The following is an 18,511-nucleotide window of genomic DNA, read 5'->3' as shown; positions in this document are numbered from 1 at the left end:
TGGATATTAAACAGAAAAAGATTGTAATATAAAATGTTTAATTATGCGTAGTTTAAAAACTTTGTAATGTACTTTTTATTATTTATTTTCTACCCTTCTGCTGTAATTTAACTATGAAAATGATTGGTTTTCTAAATTCCACTAAGTTTCTATAAAGTGATGGGTGCCGCAATGTTTGAACTTACAATTAGGGATAGATTCAAAACAGGCAATATGTATTTATGTGTTTATATGTCTGTAAATACACATATAAATATATACATAAATACATATTTACTCACATACACACATAAATAAATCTCTCTCTCTCTCTCTCTCTCTCTCTCTCTCTCTCTCTCTATATATATATATATATATATATATATATATATATACACACACATATATATATATATAAATATTTAGAGATGTTAAAGCCCTTTGCAGTTGTATGTATCTCTATTTTAAAGCCCTTTGCAGTGAGGTCACGGTAATTCTTCTAGTGTAAATCATGATAGCGCTCACACGTTCGCCTTTACTTTGAACTAGTAATATGGGCGGAATTTAACTTGCACCCAAATGGCTTTGAAAACCCGATATCACTTGTGCGTAAATTATATAGCTCCATTTGTAATGTAGCGCAGATTGAGGTACACTCCTATATTAGTCTATCTACAGATCACATGACATTAGTTCCAGGCTTTTAATAAAACATTGTGCAAAAATTTCACTAAAGCACTTCTCAACCTTCAAATAAATTTTCTACTACTGACAATTTTAAATGAACTCTTATGATGGTAATTCCCAAATATTTCCTCCATTCTGTCAGTATTTTAAATCAGTAGACAGAATGCTTATGATTGCTGGTCTTCTCTATTTTCTCCCAAAGGTGTGCTCACCAAACATTATATCCTTCACCAAAAGAAGCTGCCTTTGGCATTATTATTCTGGCTAGTTGTGAGGGTGCTGTTTCCAAAATTAATCTGTCTCCTTGTGCTCAGCTCCTTCTTCTCCATCCCTAGTTTTCCTAATCACAGCACAGCGACAGGCATCAAACAGAGCTGCTTTCTCTCACACAAACAAAAAATGTATTTTCTTCTTTTTAGAACATATACTGTATATATAGTTTACATTTGAACAACGTTTCTGTTTAAATTTTCAGTTTCATAAATTAAAAAAAAAAAAAAAACAATTTAATTGGCCCAGCCATTTTAAAGCTGTTTAATATAGGGGGAAAAAAAACATTTTTTTCCAAAAAATCCTTCAACTTATAATTGGGGTTTGTTGTCAGTTCTACAGCCAAAGTGACAGAATGTATTTTCATTTAACTTAGCATGCTGATGGCTTTTTTACTTAAAGAGACATTAAAGGGACAGTATACACTCATTTTCATATAACTGCATGTAATAGACACTACTATAAAGAATAAGATGCACAGATACTGATATAAAAATCCAATATAAAACTGTTTAAAAACTTACTTAGAAGCTGTCAGTTTGGCTCTGTTGAAAAGGTAGCTGGAAAGCCCACTGCAAGTGGCAAATAAGACACTCCCCCTCCCCCTTCTTTTGCATATGAAAAGACCCTTTACACAAACAGGAGCAAGCTGGAGAGGGTAGCTGACAGTATTCACATAAAACTTTGGGGCTTGGTTAGGAGTCTGAAAATCAGAGCAATGTTATTTAAAAATAAGCAAAACTATACATTTATTTAAAAAAAAAACTTTATGGGCTATATAAATAGATAATCTACAAAACATTTATGCAAAGAAAAAATTAGTGTATAATGTCCCTTTAACCACTAAATAAGTGTTAGATAGAATGATGCATTCAAAGAAAAGATTAGTCTGAGAATAACATGTATATGTACTGTTTAAAGTTGCATTAGTTGTTTAACCCCTTAAGGACCAGGCATTTCAGACAAAAAATTCCCCAAAAGACCAGAGCATTTTTAGCATTTTTGCCATCACTACATTTAAACAGAAATAGAGCTTTTTTTATATATTTACCTATCAAAACTATATATATATATATATATATATATATATATATATATATATTTATATATATATATATATCATTCAAAAAAAGAGCACTCTCACCTCAACAGCAAACGCCAGGGTGCCAACGGTTAAATATAAAAGGTAAGAAGCGGCACTCACTGGTCTTTTCCAAAGTGTTCTTTAATGAAATAAAGTGACGTTTCGAAACGTCACTTTATTTCATTAAAGAACACTTTGGAAAAGGCCAGTGAGTGCGGCTTCTTACCTTATATATATATATATATATATATATGTATATATTTATTTTTAATAGACAACTCAAAGTATTGATCTAGGCCCATTTTAGTATATTTCATGCCACCATTTCCCCGTCAAATGCGATCAAATAAAAAAAAATCATTAACTTTTTCACAATTTTTGGTTTCTCACTAAAATGATTTACAAACAGCTTGTGCAATCATGGCACCAATGGTTGTAAATGCTTCTCTGGGATCCCCTTTGTTCAGAAATAGCAGACATATATGGCTTTGGCATTGCTTTTTGGTAATTAGAAGGCAGATAAATGCTGCTGCACACCACACTTGTATTATGCCCAGCAGTGAAGGGGTTAATTAGGTAGCTTGCAGGGTTAATTTTAGTTTTAGTGTAGAGATCAGCCTCCCACCTGACACATCCCACCCCCTGATCCCTCCCTGACCCCTCAATGGCTCTCTTCCTTCCCCCACCCCCCAAAGGTCACCCCCATCTTAAGTACTGGCAGAAAGTCTGTCAGTATAAAAATAAGTTGTTGTTTTTTTGTTTTTGTTTTTTATTATATATTTTCTTCAGGGTAGTATCCCCCCTTACCTCCAAACCTCCCTGATCCCTCCCAAACAGCTCTCTAACCCTCCCCCTCTATCTATTTGCCGCAATCATAGGTACTGGCAGCTGTCTGCCAGTACTCAGTTTGCTACAAATTATGCAATTTTTAAAAAAAAAAAATAAAATACCGTTTTTTTTCTGTAGTGTAGTTGCCCCCTTCAATACCCTACCCCCCTCCCAGATCCCTTTCCCACAATGGATCCCACATAGGATACCCCTCATTGCTCCTCCTTCCCCCTCAATGACGCAGGGTTTATTATTTTCTTTCATGTAATTAGCAAGAGTCCATGAGCTAGTGACGTATGGGATATACATTCCTACCAGGAGGGGCAAAGTTTCCCAAACCTTAAAATGCCTATAAATACACCCCTCACCACACCCGCAATTCAGTTTTACAAACTTTGCCTCCCGTGGAGGTGGTGAAGTAAGTTTGTGCTTAAGATTCTTCGTTGATATGCGCTTCGCAACAGGTTGAAGCCCGGTTTTCCTCTCGGAGTGCAGTGAATGTCGGAGGAATGTGAAGAGAGTATTGCCTATTTGAATACAATGGTCTACCTCTAGGGGATCAATTTCATAGGTTCTCTGTTATCGGTCGTAGAGATTTCTTCTCCTACCTCCCTTTTCAGATCGACGATATACTCTTATATACCATTACCTCTACTGATTCTCGTTTCAGTACTGGTTTGGCTATCTACTACATGTAGAGGAGTGTCCTGGGGTAAGTAAGTGTTATTCTTTGTGACACTCTGCGCTATGGTTCGGCACTTTATATGTAAAGTTCTAAATATATGTCTATAAACTTATATTTGCCTTGATTCAGGATAATCAGTATTCCTTTTCAATACAGACTGTCAGTTTCATTATTGGGATAATGCATTTAATTATTTTTTCTTACCTTGAAAAATTTTCATTTGGCCATTTTTTCCTGCGTGCTGTTAGGCTCGCGGGGGCAGAAAATGTTTCTTTTTATTACGTCATTTTTGGAGCGTACTTTTTTTGGAGCTAAAAATGTTGTCATTTCCGGCGACGTAATTTACGCCGGAAGTTGTATTCTGTTACGCATGCGTATTCAGACATTTTTTTGCGCCAAAAAAATGTGGGCGTATTTTTTACACACTTTATTTAAACATTTTATTTTCATGGCTTCTGGTTTCTAGAAGCTTATTATTTTGCATTCTTTCCCATTCCTGAAACTGTCATTTAAGGAATTTGATAATTTTGCTTTATATGTTGTTTTTTCTATTACATATTGCAAGATGTCTCATCCTGACCCTGGATCAAAATCCTCTAATGGACAGACGCTGCCTGATGCTGGTTCTACCAAAGTTAAGTGCATATGTTGTAAACTTGTGGTATCTGTTCCCCCAGCTGTAGTTTGTGAAAGCTGTCATGATAAACTTTCCAATGCAGATTCTGTTTCTATTAGTAATAATCCTTTACCTGTTGTTGTTCCTTCAACATCTATTGTTCAGGATGTTTCTGTTAATGTAAAAGAATTTGTTTCTAATTCTATTAAGAAGGCTCTGTCTGTTATTCCTCCTTCCAGTAAACGTAAAAGGTCTTTTAAAACTTCTCACTTTTCAGATGAATTTTTAGGTGACCGCCATCATTCTGACTTATCTGTTTCTGATGAGGTTTTTTCCGGTTCAGAAGATTCTACTACAGATATTGATCTTCATATTTATTTAAGATGGAGTTTATTCGTTCATTGCTTAAAGAAGTTTTGATTGCTTTAGATATGGAGGAGTCCAGTCCTCTTGATACTAAAACTGCTAAACGTTTAAATTCGGTTTATAAACCTCATGTGTTAATTCCGGAAGTTTTTCCAGTTCCTGATGCTATCTCAGATGTGATTGCTAGGGAATGGGATAGTCTGGGTACTTCATTTACTCCTTTTCCAAGGTTTAAGAAATTGTACCCTGTGCCATCTGATTGACTGGAATTTTTAGGATAAAATCCCTAAAGTCGATGGGGCTATCTCTACTCTAGCCAAACGTACTGCTATTCCTACGGCAGATAGCACTTCGTTTAAAGATCCTTTAGATAGGAAAATTGAATCTTTTTTGAGAAAAGCTTATTTATGTTCAGGTAATCTACTTAGACCTGCTATCTCTTTGGCTGATGTTGCTGCAGCTTCAACTTTCTGGTTGGAGGCTTTAGCACAACAAGTGACAGATCATAACACATATAGCATTGTTAAACTTCTTCAACACACTAATAACTTTGTCTGTGATGCCATTTTTGATATCATTAGAGTTGATGTCCGGTATATGTCTTTAGCTATTTTAGCTAGACAAGCTTTATGGCTTAAATCCTGGAATGTAGATATGACTTCTAAATCAACTTTGCTTTCTCTCTCTTTCCAAGGTAATAAATTGTTTGGTTCTCAGTTGGATTCTATAATTTCAACTGTTACTGGAGGGAAGGGTGCCTTTTTTGCCTCAGGGAAAAAAATCTAAAGGTAATTACAGGGCTGCTAATCGTTTTCGTTCCTTTCGTCAGAAGGAGCAGAAGCCCGATCCTTCCCCTAAAGGAACAGTTTCCGGTTGGAAACCTAATCCAGTCTGGAATAAATCCAAGCCTTCCAGAAAGTCAAAACCAGCCCCTAAATCCGCATGAAGGTGCAGCCCTCATTCCAGCGCAGCTGGTAGGGGGCAGGTTACGATTTTTCAAAGATGTTTGGATCAATTCGGTTCACAATCTTTGGATTCAGAACCTTGTTTCACAAGGCTACAGAATAGGTTTCAAAGTAAGACCGCCTGTGAGAAGATTCTTTCTCTCACACATTCCAGTCAATCCAGTGAAGGCTCAGGCGTTTCTGAAATGTGTTTCAGACCTAGAGTTAGCTAGGGTAATTATACCAGTTCCAGTTCTGGAACAGGGTCTGGGGTTTTATTTGAATCTATTCATCATACCAAAGAAAGAGAATTCTTTCAGACCGGTTCTGGATCTAAAAATATTGAATCATTATGTAAGAATACCAACATTCAAAATGGTGACTATAAGAACTATTCTGCCTTTTGTTCAGCAAGGGCATTATATGTCTACAATAGATTTACAGGATGCATACCTGCATATTCCAATTCATCCAGATCACTATCAGTTTCTGAAATTCTCTTTTCTAGACAAGCATTACCAGTTTATTGCTCTTCCATTTGGTCTAGCAACAGCGCCAAAGATCTTTTCGAAGGTTCTCGGTGCCCTTCTCTCTGTAATCAGAGAACAGGGTTTTACGGTATTTCCTTATTTGGACGATATCTTGGTACTTGCTCAGTCTTCACATTCTGCAGAATCTCATACGAATCAACTTGTGTTGTTTCTTCAAAGACATGGTTGGAGGATCAATTTACCAAAGAGTTCCTTGATTCCTCAGACAAGGGTAACCTTTTTAGGTTTCCAAATAGATTCAGTGTCCATGACTTTGTCTCTGACAGAAGAGACGTCTGAAATTGGTTTCAGCCTGTCGAAACCTTCAGTCTCAATTGTTCCCTTCGGTAGCATTATGCATGGAGTTTTTAGGTCTCATGACTGCTGTATCGGACGCGATCCCTTTTGCTCGTTTTCATACGAGACCACTTCAGCTTTGTATGTTGAACCAGTGGTGCAGGGATTATACAAGGATATCACAAATAATATCCTTAAATCCCAATGTTCGATCATCTCTCACTTGGTGGATGGATCACCATCGTTTAATTCAAGGGGCCTCTTTCGTTCGTCCAACCTGGACTGTGATCTCAACAGATGTGAGTCTATCAGGTTGGGGAGCTGTTTGGGGATCTCTGAAAGCGCAAGGGGTTTGGAAATCTCAGGAGGCGAGATTACCAATCAATATTTTGGAACTCTGTGCGATTTTCAGAGCTCTTCAGTTCTGGCCTCTTCTGAAGAGAGAATTGTTTATTTGTTTTCAAACAGACAATGTCACGACCGTGGCATATGTCAATCATCAAGGGGGGACTCACAGTCCTCAAGCTATGAAAGAAGTATCTCGGATACTTGTATGGGCGGAATCCAGCTCCTGTCTAATTTCTGCGGTTCACATCCCAGGTGTAGACAATTGCGGAAGCGGATTATCTCAGTCGCCAGACGTTACATCTGGGCGAATGGTCTCTTCATCCAGAGGTTTTTATTCAGATTGTTCAAATCTGGGGACTTCCAGAAATAGATCTGATGGCCTCTCATCTGAACAAGAAATTCCCAGGTATCTGTCCAGATCCCGGGATCCTCAGGCGGAAGCAGTGGATGCGTTGTCAATTCCTTGGAATTATCATCCTGCTTATATCTTTCCGCCTCTAGTTCTTCTTCCGAAAGTAATCTCCAAAATTCTAATGGAGCGCTCATTTGTACTGCTGGTGGCTCCAGCATGGCCTCACAGGTTTTGGTTTGCGGATCTCGTTCGGATGGCCAGTTGCCAACCTTGGACATTTCCGTTAAGGCCAGACCTTCTATCTCAAGGCCCTTTTTTCCACCAGGATCTCAAATTATTAAATTTGAAGGTATGGAGATTGAACGCTTAATTCTTAGTCATAGAGGTTTCTCTGACTCAGTGATTAATACTATGTTACCGGCTCGAAAATCTGTCTCTAGAAAGATTTATTATCGAGTTTGGAAGACTTACATCTCTTGGTGTTCTTCTCATAAATTCTCCTGGCATTCTTTCAGAATTCCTAGAATTTTACAATTTCTTCAGGATGGTTTGGATAAAGGTTTGTCTGCAAGTTCTTTGAAAGGACAAATATCTGCTCTTTCTGTTCTTTTTCACAGAAAGATTGCTAATCTTCCTAATATTCATTGTTTTGTACAGGCTTTGGTCCGTATCAAAACTGTTATTAAGCCAATCTCTCCTCCTTGGAGTCTTAATTTGGTTTTGACAGCTTTACAGGCTCCTCCGTTTGACCCTATGCATTCTCTGGACATTAAATTACTTTCTTGGAAAGTATTGTTCCTTTTGGCTATCTCTTCTGCTAGAAGAGTTTCTGAGTTATCTGCTCTTTCTTGTGAATCTCCTTTTCTGATTTTTCATCAGGATAAGGCGGTGTTGCGGACTTCATTTCAATTTTTACCTAAGGTTGTGAATTCTAACAACATTAGTAGAGAAATTGTTGTCCCTTCATTATGTCCTACTCCTAAGAATTCTAAGGAAAGATCGTTACATTCTTTGGATGTAGTTAAAGCTTTGAAATATTATGTTGAAGCTACTAAAGATTTTAGAAAGACTTCTAGTCTATTTGTTGTTTTTTCTGGTCCCAGGAAAGGTCAGAAGGCTTCTGCCTTTTCTTTGACGTCTTGGTTAAAGTCTTTGATTCATCATGCTTATGTGGAGTCGGGTAAATCCCCGCCTCAAAGAATTACGGCTCATTCTACTAGGTCAGTTTCTACTTCCTGGGCCTTTAGGAATGAAGCTTCTGTTGATCAGATTTGCAAAGCGGCGACTTGGTCTTCTTTGCATACTTTTACTAAATTCTACCATTTTGATGTGTTTTCTTCTTCTGAAGCAGTTTTTGGTAGAAAAGAACTTCAGGCAGCTGTTTCTGTTTGATTCGTCTGCTTATAATTTCAGTTTTTTTCTTTATAAAGATTAAAACTTTTTATTTGGGTTGTGGATTATTTTTTTCAGCGGAATTGGCTGTCTTTATTTTATCCCTCCCTCTCTAGTGACTCTTGCGTGGAAGTTCCACATCTTGGGTATCTGCTATCCCATACGTCACTAGCTCATGGACTCTTGCTAATTACATGAAAGAAAACATAATTTATGTAAGAACTTACCTGATAAATTCATTTCTTTCATATTAGCAAGAGTCCATGAGACCCACCCTTTTTGTTGTGGTTATGATTTTTTTGTATAAAGCACAATTATTCCAATTCCTTATTTTTTATGCTTTCGCTCCTTTTTTATCACCCCACTTGCTTGGCTATTCATTAAACTGAATTGTGGGTGTGGTGAGGGGTGTATTTATAGGCATTTTAAGGTTTGGGAAACTTTGCCCCTCCTGGTAGGAATGTATATCCCATACTTCACTAGCTCATGGACTCTTGCTAATATGAAAGAAATGAATTTATCAGGTTAGTTCTTACATAAATTATGTTTTTTTTATCCCCTGTAGCGTGGCGTAGCGATCCCACCCGCTCCCACCCTTCCGCCACCTCCAGCAATAGGCCACCCACCCGCCTCCCTCCTTCACCTTCCCACCCACCAACGATTGGCACCATCGCAGTCCAATGCAGAGAGGGCTGCAGAGTGGCCCTCTCTGCTTTGGTAACTCTGAAAATCTATTTCTACATTGCCCCACTTGTGGGGCATGCAGAAATAGTATGATCTCGCTATTTTTAGCGAGTTCACGGCAGAGAGAAGCCCAGGACTGCAACGACATACAGGGTATGTCGCTGGTCCTTAAGGGCATAACGACCAGCATCGTACAGGGTACGGCGCTGGTCGTTAAGGGGTTAAATATTGACAAAATAAGTCATGTTGTAACTTAGGTTACCTTGTCTGCTGTGCCCTTTTAAGGTCAGTTATAAATAGGTCACTAAAGTGTGCAGCCAATGGCTGTGTGGAATATAACAGTGTTCTGCTCTTCCAGGAACCGAAAAGCTCACAATTTCAGAATGGAATTACAGGAAAAGAGGACAAAATAAATAATGAAAGTATATCACAGAGTTTTTTTATATACACGATTTATCATTTTAAATTATCATCTCAAAATGTTTAATGTCCATTTAAAGGGACATAACCCCCTTTTTTCATAATTCAGATAGAGCATTTGATTTTAAACAATTTTCCAATTTGCTTCTGTTATCTAATTTGGTTTTTTTGTATTCCTTGTTGAAAATTATACTTAGGTAGGCTCAGGGGCTGCTGATTGGTGGTTGCACATATATGTCTCAAGTTATTGGCTCACCCGATGTGTTTGGCTTGCTCCCAGTAGTGCATTGCTGCTGCTTCAACAAAGAATACCAAGAAAATTAAACAAATTAGATAATAGAAGTAAATTGCAAAGTTGTTTAAAATTGTATTGTCTATCTGAAATAATTTGGTGTTTCATGTCCCTTTAAATGCCCCTTGGTAGTTTGAAGTTTATAACTTTTATTATTTTTAAAAAGTTAACTTTTCTTTTGTCCACAGTCCAGTACAGTTGGCCAGTTATGTCACCACCTGACATGCTTAGTAGGGTGCTTCTTTGTCAATACATTACCAATGTAGCTGCATTGTAGCAGTCTACCAGCAGGGGGAGCCTGCAATCAGCAATAACCATCATCATCGCTTTTCTGTGATCTCATGGTTTTTCACTAAAATCTCATAATATCTCATAGTAAACTTCCTTTAACGGAGGAGGGAAAAAGTAACTGTGCTGTACTTGCCAGATGCACAGTGACTTGCATGTCCTGTCTGATGCCTTCTGACTGGCTGTTTAAGTTCCCTTTACAATGAATTGTGACTACTGAGGATAAATATTTTCTATTCAGGTTTTTACAGCTATCCTGTATCACTTTCAAATTCTGGGGATTCAACATAGAAAGTAATGCAGCTCTTTGAAATAGTGAATCTAACAGGATATACATTCTGAGTTTGCAGCAAAACATAATTTATGCTTACCTGATAAATTTATTTCTCTTGTGGTGTATCCAGTCCACGGATCATCCATTACTTGTGGGATATTCTCCTTCCCAACAGGAAGTTGCAAGAGGACACCCACAGCAGAGCTGTCCATATAGCTCCTCCCCTAACTGCTATATCCAGTCATTCGACCGAAGACAAGCAAGAGAAAGGAGAAACCATAGGGTGCAGTGGTGACTGTAGTTTAAAGTTAAAAAATACCTGCCTTAAAATGACAGGGCGGGCCGTGGACTGGATACACCACAAGAGAAATAAATTTATCAGGTAAGCATAAATTATGTTTTCTCTTGTAAGGTGTATCCAGTCCACGGATCATCCATTACTTGTGGGATACCAATACCAAAGCTAAAGTACACGGATGAAGGGAGGGACAAGGCAGGTATTTAAACGGAAGGTACCACTGCCTGTAAAACCTTTCTCCCAAAAATAGCCTCCGAAGAAGCAAAAGTATCAAATTTATAGAATTTTGAAAAGGTATGAAGCGAAGACCAAGTCGCCGCCTTGCAAATCTGTTCAACAGAAGCCTCATTTTAAAGGCCCATGTGGAAGCCACAGCTCTAGTAGAATGAGCTGTGATCCTTTCAGGAGGCTGCAGGCCAGCAGTCTCATAAGCTAAGCGTATTATACTCCTTAGCCAAAAAGAAAGAGAAGTTGCCAAAGCCTTTTGGCCTCTCCTCTGTCCAAAGTAGACAACAAACAATCTCCTGATTGATATTCTTATTAGATACCACCTTAGGTAAAAACCCAGGTGGTACGCAAGACTACCTTATCTGCATGGAAAATCAGATAAGGAAAATCACATTGTAAGGCAGATAACTCGGAAACTCTACGAGCCGAGGAAATAGCTACCAAAAATAGAACTTTCCAAGATAAAAGTTTGATATCTATGGAATGAAGAGGTTCAAACGGAACCCCCTGAAGAACTTTAAGAACCAAATTTAAACTCCATGGCGGAGCAGCAGGTTTAAACACAGGCTTGATTCTGACTAAAGCCTGACAAAATGCCTGAACGTCTGGACTATCTGCCAGACGCTTGTGCAAAAGAATAGACAGAGCAGAAATCTGTCCCCTTAAGGAACTAGCTGACAATCCTTTTTCCAATCCTTCTTGGAGAAAAGATAATATCCTGGGAATCTTGACTCTACTCCATGAGTAACCCTTGGATTCACACCAAAAAAGATATTTACGCCATATTTTATGATAGATTTTCCTGGTGACAGGCTTTCGAGCCTGAATTAAGGTATCGATGACTTACTCGGAGAAACCACGCTTTGATAAAATCAAGCGTTCAATCTCCAGGCAGTCAGTCTCAGAGAAATTAGATTTGGATGGTTGAAAGGGCCCTGAAGTAGAAGGTCCTGCCTTAGCGGCAGAGTCCATGGTGGAAAGGATGACATGTCCACCAGATCTGCATACCAAGTCCTGCGTGGCCACGCAGGCGCTATCAAATTCACTGATGCTCTCTCCTGCTTGATTTTGGCAATCAGACGAGGGAGCAGAGGAAACGGTGGAAACACATAAGCCAGGTTGAAAGACCAAGGTGCTGCTAGAGCATCTATCAGCGTCGCCTTGGGATCCCTGGACCTGGATCCGTAACAAGGAAGCTTGGCGTTCTGGCGAGACGCCATGAGATCCAGTTCTGGTTTGCCCCAACGACGAATCAATTGTGCAAACACCTCCGGATGGAGTTCCCACTCCCCTGGATGAAAAGTCTGACGACTTAGAAAATCCGCCTCCCAGTTCTCCACACCTGGGATATGGATAGCTGATAGGTGGCAATAGTGAATCTCTGCCCAGCGAATTATCTTTGAGACTTCTAACATCGCTAGGGAACTCCTTGTTCCCCCTTGATGGTTGATGTAAGCCACAGTCGTGATGTTGTCCGACTGAAATCTGATGAACCTCATTGTCGCTAGCTGAGGCCAAGCCTGAAGAGCATTGAATATCGCTCTTAGTTCCAGAATGTTTATTGGAAGGAGTGTCTCCTCCTGAGTCCACGATCCCTGAGCCTTCAGGGAGTTCCAGACTGCCCCCCAGCCTAGAAGGCTGGCATCTGTCGTTACAATTGTCCAATCTGGCCTGCGAAAGGTCATTCCTTTGGACAGATGGACCCGAGATAGCCTTCAGAGAAGAGAAACCCTGGTCTCTTGATCCAGATTTAGTAGAGGGGATAAATATATGTAATCCCCATTCCACTGACTGAGCATGCATAGTTGCAGCGGTTTGAGATGTAGACAGGCAAACGGCACTATGTCCATTGCCGCTACCATTAAGCTGATTACTTCCATACACTGAGCCACCGAAGGGCGAGAAGTGGAATAAAGAACCCGGCAGGAATTTAGAATTTTTGATAACTTGGACTCTGTCAGGTAAATCCTCATTTCTACAGAATCTATTAGAGTTCCCAGAAAGGAAACTCTTTTGAGAGGGGATAGAGAACTCTTTTCTTCATCACCTTCCACCCATGCGACCTCAGAAATGCCAAAACTATGTCCGTATGCGACTTGGCAATTTGGAAATTTGACGCCTATATCAGAATGTCGTCCAAATAAGGGGCCACTGCTATGCCCCGTGGTCTTAGGACCGCCAGAAGTGACCCCAGAACCTTCGTAAAGATTCTTGGGGCTGTAGCTAACCCAAAGGGAAGAGCCACAAACTGGTAATGCCTGTTCAGGAAGGCGAACCTGAGAAACCGATGATCTTTGTGTATCGGAATGTGAAGATAAGCATCCTTTAAATCCACTGTAGTCATGTATTGACCCTCCTGGATCATAGGTAGGATGGTACGAATAGTCTCCATCTTGAATGATGGAACTCTGAGGAATTTGTTTAAGATCTTGAGATCTAAAATTGGTCTGAAGGTTCCCTCTTTTTTGGGAACGACAAACAGATTTGAGTAAAATCCCTGTCCTTGTTCCTCCTTTGGGACTGGATGGATCACTCCCATAACTAGGAGGTCTTGAACACAGTGTAAGAATGCCTCTCTCTTTATCTGGTTTGCAGATAATTGTGAAAGGTGAAATCTCCCTTTTGGAGGGGAAGCTCTGAAGTCCAGAAGATATCCCTGGGATACAATTTCCAACGCTCAGGGATCCTGGACATCTCTTGCCCAAGCCTGGGCGAAGAGCGAAAGTCTGCCCCCTACTAGATCCGTTACCGGATAGGGGGCTGATCCTTCATGCTGTCTTAGAGGCAGCAGCAGGCTTTTTGGCCTGTTTACCCTTGTTCCAGGTCTGGTTAGGTCTCCAGACCGACTTGGATTGGGCAAAAGTTCCTTCTTGTTTTGCATTAGAGGAAGTTGATGCCGCACTCGACTTGAAGTTTCGAAAGGCACGAAAATTAGTCTGTTTGGCCCTTGATTTGGACCTATCCTGAGGAAGGGCATGACCTTTTCCTCCAGTGATATCAGAAATGATCTACTTCAAACCAGGCCCGAATAGGGTTTGCCCCTTGAAGGGAATGTTAAGCAGCTTAGACTTTGAAGTAACGTCAGCTGACCATGATTTAAGCCATAGCGCCCTGCGCGCTTGAATAGCAAAACCAGAATTCTTAGCCGTTAGTTTGGTCAAATGAACAATGGCATCAGAAACAAATGCATTGGCTAGCTAAAGTGCTCTAAGCTTGTCAAGTATGTCATCCAATGGAGTCTCTACCTGTAAAGCCTCTTCCAGAGACTCAAACCAGAAGGCCGAAGCAGCAGTGACTGAGGCAATGCATGCAAGGGGCTGAAGAATAAAACCTTGTTGAATAAACATTTTCTTAAGGTAACCCTCTAACTTTTTATCCATTGGATCTGAGAAAGCACAACTGTCCTTGACAGGGATAGTAGTACGCTTAGCTAGGGTAGAAACTGCTCCCTCCACCTTAGGGACTGTCTGCCATAAGTCCCGCGTGGTGGCATTTATCGGAAACATTTTCTTAAAAATAGGAGGGGGAGAGAACGGCACACCTGGTCTATCCCATTCCTTGGAAATAATTTCTGTAAATCTTTTAGGTATTGGAAACACATCAGTGCACACCGGCACTGCATGGTATTTGTCCAATCTACACAATTTTTCTGGTACTGCAATTGTATCACAGTCATTCAGAGCAGCTAAAACCTCCCTGAGCAATACGCGGAGGTGTTCAAGCTTAAATTTAAATGTTGACATATCAGAATCAGGTTGAATCCTCTTCCCTGAGTCAGAAACATCACCCACAGAAAGAAGCTCTCCTTCCTCAGCTTCTGCATATTGTGAGGGAGTATCAGACATGGCTACACAAGCGTCATTATGCTCTGTATTTCTTCTAACTCCAGAGCTATCTCGCTTTCCTCGAAACCACGGTAGTCTGGATAATACCGCTGACAGTGTATTATCCATGACTGCCGCCATGTCTTGTAAAGTAAACGCTAGATGTACTTGGCGCCACTTAAGGGTGAGTCCCTTGAGCGGGAGTCAAAGGGTCTGACACGCGGGGCGAGTTAGTCGGCATAACTTCCCCCTCGTCAGATTCTTCTGGTGATAATTTTTTTAAAAACAGAATATGATCTTTATTACTTAGAGTGAAATCAGTACATTTGGTACACATTCTAAGAGGGGGTTCCACCATGGCTTCTAAACATAATGAACAAGGATTTTCCTCTATGTCAGACATGTTTAAACAGACTAGCAATGAGACCAGCAAGCTTGGAAAACACTTTAAATCAAGTTAACAAGCAAAAAATAAAAACGGTACTGTGCCTTTAAGAAAAATAAAAAAGGTCAGAATTTGAAAAACAGTGAAAAAAAGCAGCAAATCAAACAAAATGTTTACAGTGTGTATAATAGGCTAACAGAGCATTGCACCCACTTGCAAATGGATGATTAACCCCTTAGTTCAAAAAACGGATCAAAAAAACGATATAGACGTTTTTTAACAGCACAACAAACTGCCACAGCTCAGCTGTGGCCCTACCTTCCCAAACAAACGACTTTGGAAAGCCTCAGAGCCCTTTAGAGATGTCCTATAGCATTCAGGGGACTCCTGGAGGAAAACTGGATGTCTCAGTCTGCAAAATTTACTGCGCAATAATTAGGCCCCTCCCACTCATGTCTAAACAGTGGAAAGCCTAAGGAAAACTGTTTCTAGGCAAATTTAAGCCAGCCATGTGGAAAAAAACTAGGCCCCAATAAAGTTTTATCACCAAAGCATATATAAAAACGTTTAAACATGCCAGCAAACGTTTTATATTGAAAATCTATGAGTATTACCTCTGCAAGTAAGCATGATACCAGTCGCTATTAAATCACTGTATTCAGGCTTACCTTACATAAATCTGGTATCAGCAGCATTTTCTAGCATTTACATTTCTCTAGAAAATGTTTTTAACTGCACATACCTCACAGCAGGATAACCTGCACGCCATTCCCCAGCTGAAGTTACCTCTCTCTTCAGTTATGTGTGAGAACAGCAATGGATCTTAGTTACAAACTTCTAAGATCATAGAGATCACAGGCAGATTCTTCTTCTATTTCTGCCTGGGACAAAAATAGTACAACTCCGGTACCATTTAAAATAACAAACTTTTGATTGAAGTAAAAAAACAGCTACGTTACACCACTTCTCTCTTACTACTTCCATGCTTGTCGAGAGTTGCAAGAGAATGACTGGATATGGCAGTTAGGGGAGGAGCTATATGGACAGCTCTGCTGTGGGTGTCCTCTTGCAACTTCCTGTTGGGAAGGAGAATATCCCACAAGTAATGGATGATCCGTGGACTGGATACACCTTACAAGAGAAATACAAATTAAACTGAAATGTTTGTACTATAATTTAAAGTGTCAGTAAACCTCAAAAATAATGTTATATAATTCTGCACATAGTGCAGAATTATATAACATTATATTAGCCTTATCTTTATAAAACCTAATATTCCCTTTGATTTTTTTTAAAAAATGAAAGTTTTTCTGACCCGCTCTCTGTGCTCTTCTGAGCGGGTCTGTTTTTTTCACACAGCGCATCGGGCCAGCTGTATAGTCACAGCCCGGCCCGACCGCGCCATTATACACAGTGCAGCTGTCAGACAGAGCAGGAGTGAGCTACACTGTGTATAATGGCGCGGTCGGGCCGGGCTGTGACTATCCCTCATTATGACTGTGACTCTCCCTCATTATAATTACAGTAAATAAGATGAGATCATCTTGTTTTATAGAAAGAGGAACATACATCTAACAGTATTCAGAATTAAAGCAACAGTATTTAGTAATAAAGGTATATGAATAATATAACTGTAAAAGGGCATAGTAAGGGGCAATAATAATATATCCCTTCATTCCCCTCTTTGATCACGCTCGTGATCACTAACTGTGGGTCTCATAGCTTCATAATGACTACCTGTGTTTGCAATTATAGGTTGATATTGGCTATTTTGATATTCATGTGGTAATCTGTTATTTATTCTTTGATTCAACAATGTATGTCTGCACTCTAACGCCTAGATTTAGAGTTTTGCATTAGAAGGGGTGCGTTAGCTACGCGTGCTTTTTTCTGGCCGCACCTTTTAAATACCGCTGGTATTTAGAGTTCACAGAAGGGCTGTATAGCATATTTACCGCAACTGCAACTCTCAATACCAGCGGTGCTTACGGACGCGGCCAGCTTCAAAAACGTGCTCGTGCACGATTCCCCCATAGGAAACAATGGGACAGTTTGAGCTGAAAAAAAACTTAACACCTGCAAAAAAGCAGCGTTCAGCTCCTAACACAGCCCCATTGTTTCCTATGGGGAAACACTTCCTAAGTCTGCACCTAACACCCTAACATGTACCCCGAGTCTAAACACCCCTAAACTTACACTTATTAACCCCTAATCTGCCGCCCCCGCTATCGCCACCTGCATTTTATTATTAACCCCTAATCTGCCGCTCCGTACACCGCCGCAACCTACGTTATCCCTATGAACCTCTAATCTGCTGCCCCTAACACCGCCGACCCCTATATTATATTTATTAACCCCTAATCTGCCCCCCGCAACGTCGCCGCCAGCTACCTACAATAATTAACCCCTAATCTGCCGACCGGACCTCACCGCTACTATAATAAAGTTATTAACCCCTAATCCGCCTCACTCCTGCCTCAATAACCCTATAAGAAATAGTATTAACCCCTAATCTGCCCTCCCTAACATCGCCGACACCTAACTTCAATTATTAACCCCTAATCTGCCGACCGGATCTCGCCGCTACTCTAATAAATGGAATAACCCCTAAAGCTAAGTCTAACCCTAACACTAACACCCCCCTAAATTAAATATAATTTAAATCTAACTAAAAAAACTAACTTTTATTAAATAAATTATTCCTATTTAAAGCTAAATACTTACCTGTAAAATAAACCCTAATATAGCTACAATATAACAAATAATTATATTGTAGCTATTTTAGGATTAATATTTATTTTACACGCAACTTTGTAATTATTTTAACCAGGTACAATAGCTATTAAATAGTTAAGAACTATTTAATAGCTAAAATAGTTAAAATAATTAGAAAATTACCTGTAAAATAAATCCTAACCTAAGTTACAATTAAACCTAACACTACACTATCAATAAATTAATTAAATACAATACCTACAAATAACTACAATTAAAAAAACTAACTAAAGTACAAAAAATAAAAAAGAACTAAGTTACAAAAAATAAAAAAATATTTACAAACATTAGAAAAATATTACAACAATTTTAAACTAATTACACCTACTCTAAGCCCCCTAATAAAATAACAAAGACCCCCCAAAATAAAAAAAATGCCCTACCCTATTCTAAATTAAAAAAGTTCAAAGCTCTTTTACCTTACGAGCCCTGAAAAGGGCCATTTGCGGGGCATGCCCCAAATAATTCAGCTCTTTTGCCTGTAAAAAAAAACATACAATACCCCCCCCCAACATTACAACCCACCACCCACATACCCCTAATCTAACCCAAACCCCCCTTAAATAAACCTAACACTAAGCCCCTGAAGATCATCCTACCTTAACTTCACCATGCCAGGTTCACCGATCCGTCCTCCGAAGTCTTGATCCAAGCCTCCGAAGTCT

General features: G+C 39.6%; 1 protein-coding gene across 1 annotated transcript in view; it reads left to right on the top strand.

Moving 5' to 3' along the window:
- Positions 1–18,511, top strand: part of LOC128647449 (probable ATP-dependent RNA helicase DDX60) — a 1,088,706-nt gene that overhangs the window by 970,071 nt on the left and 100,124 nt on the right. The window lies entirely within an intron of this gene.

This window comes from Bombina bombina, chromosome 2 (assembly GCF_027579735.1).
Source record: "Bombina bombina isolate aBomBom1 chromosome 2, aBomBom1.pri, whole genome shotgun sequence".
Classification (NCBI taxonomy): Eukaryota; Metazoa; Chordata; class Amphibia; order Anura; family Bombinatoridae; genus Bombina; species Bombina bombina.
The sequence above is the reverse complement of the archived record's forward strand: the minus strand, read 5'-3'. Positions and strand labels throughout refer to the sequence as shown.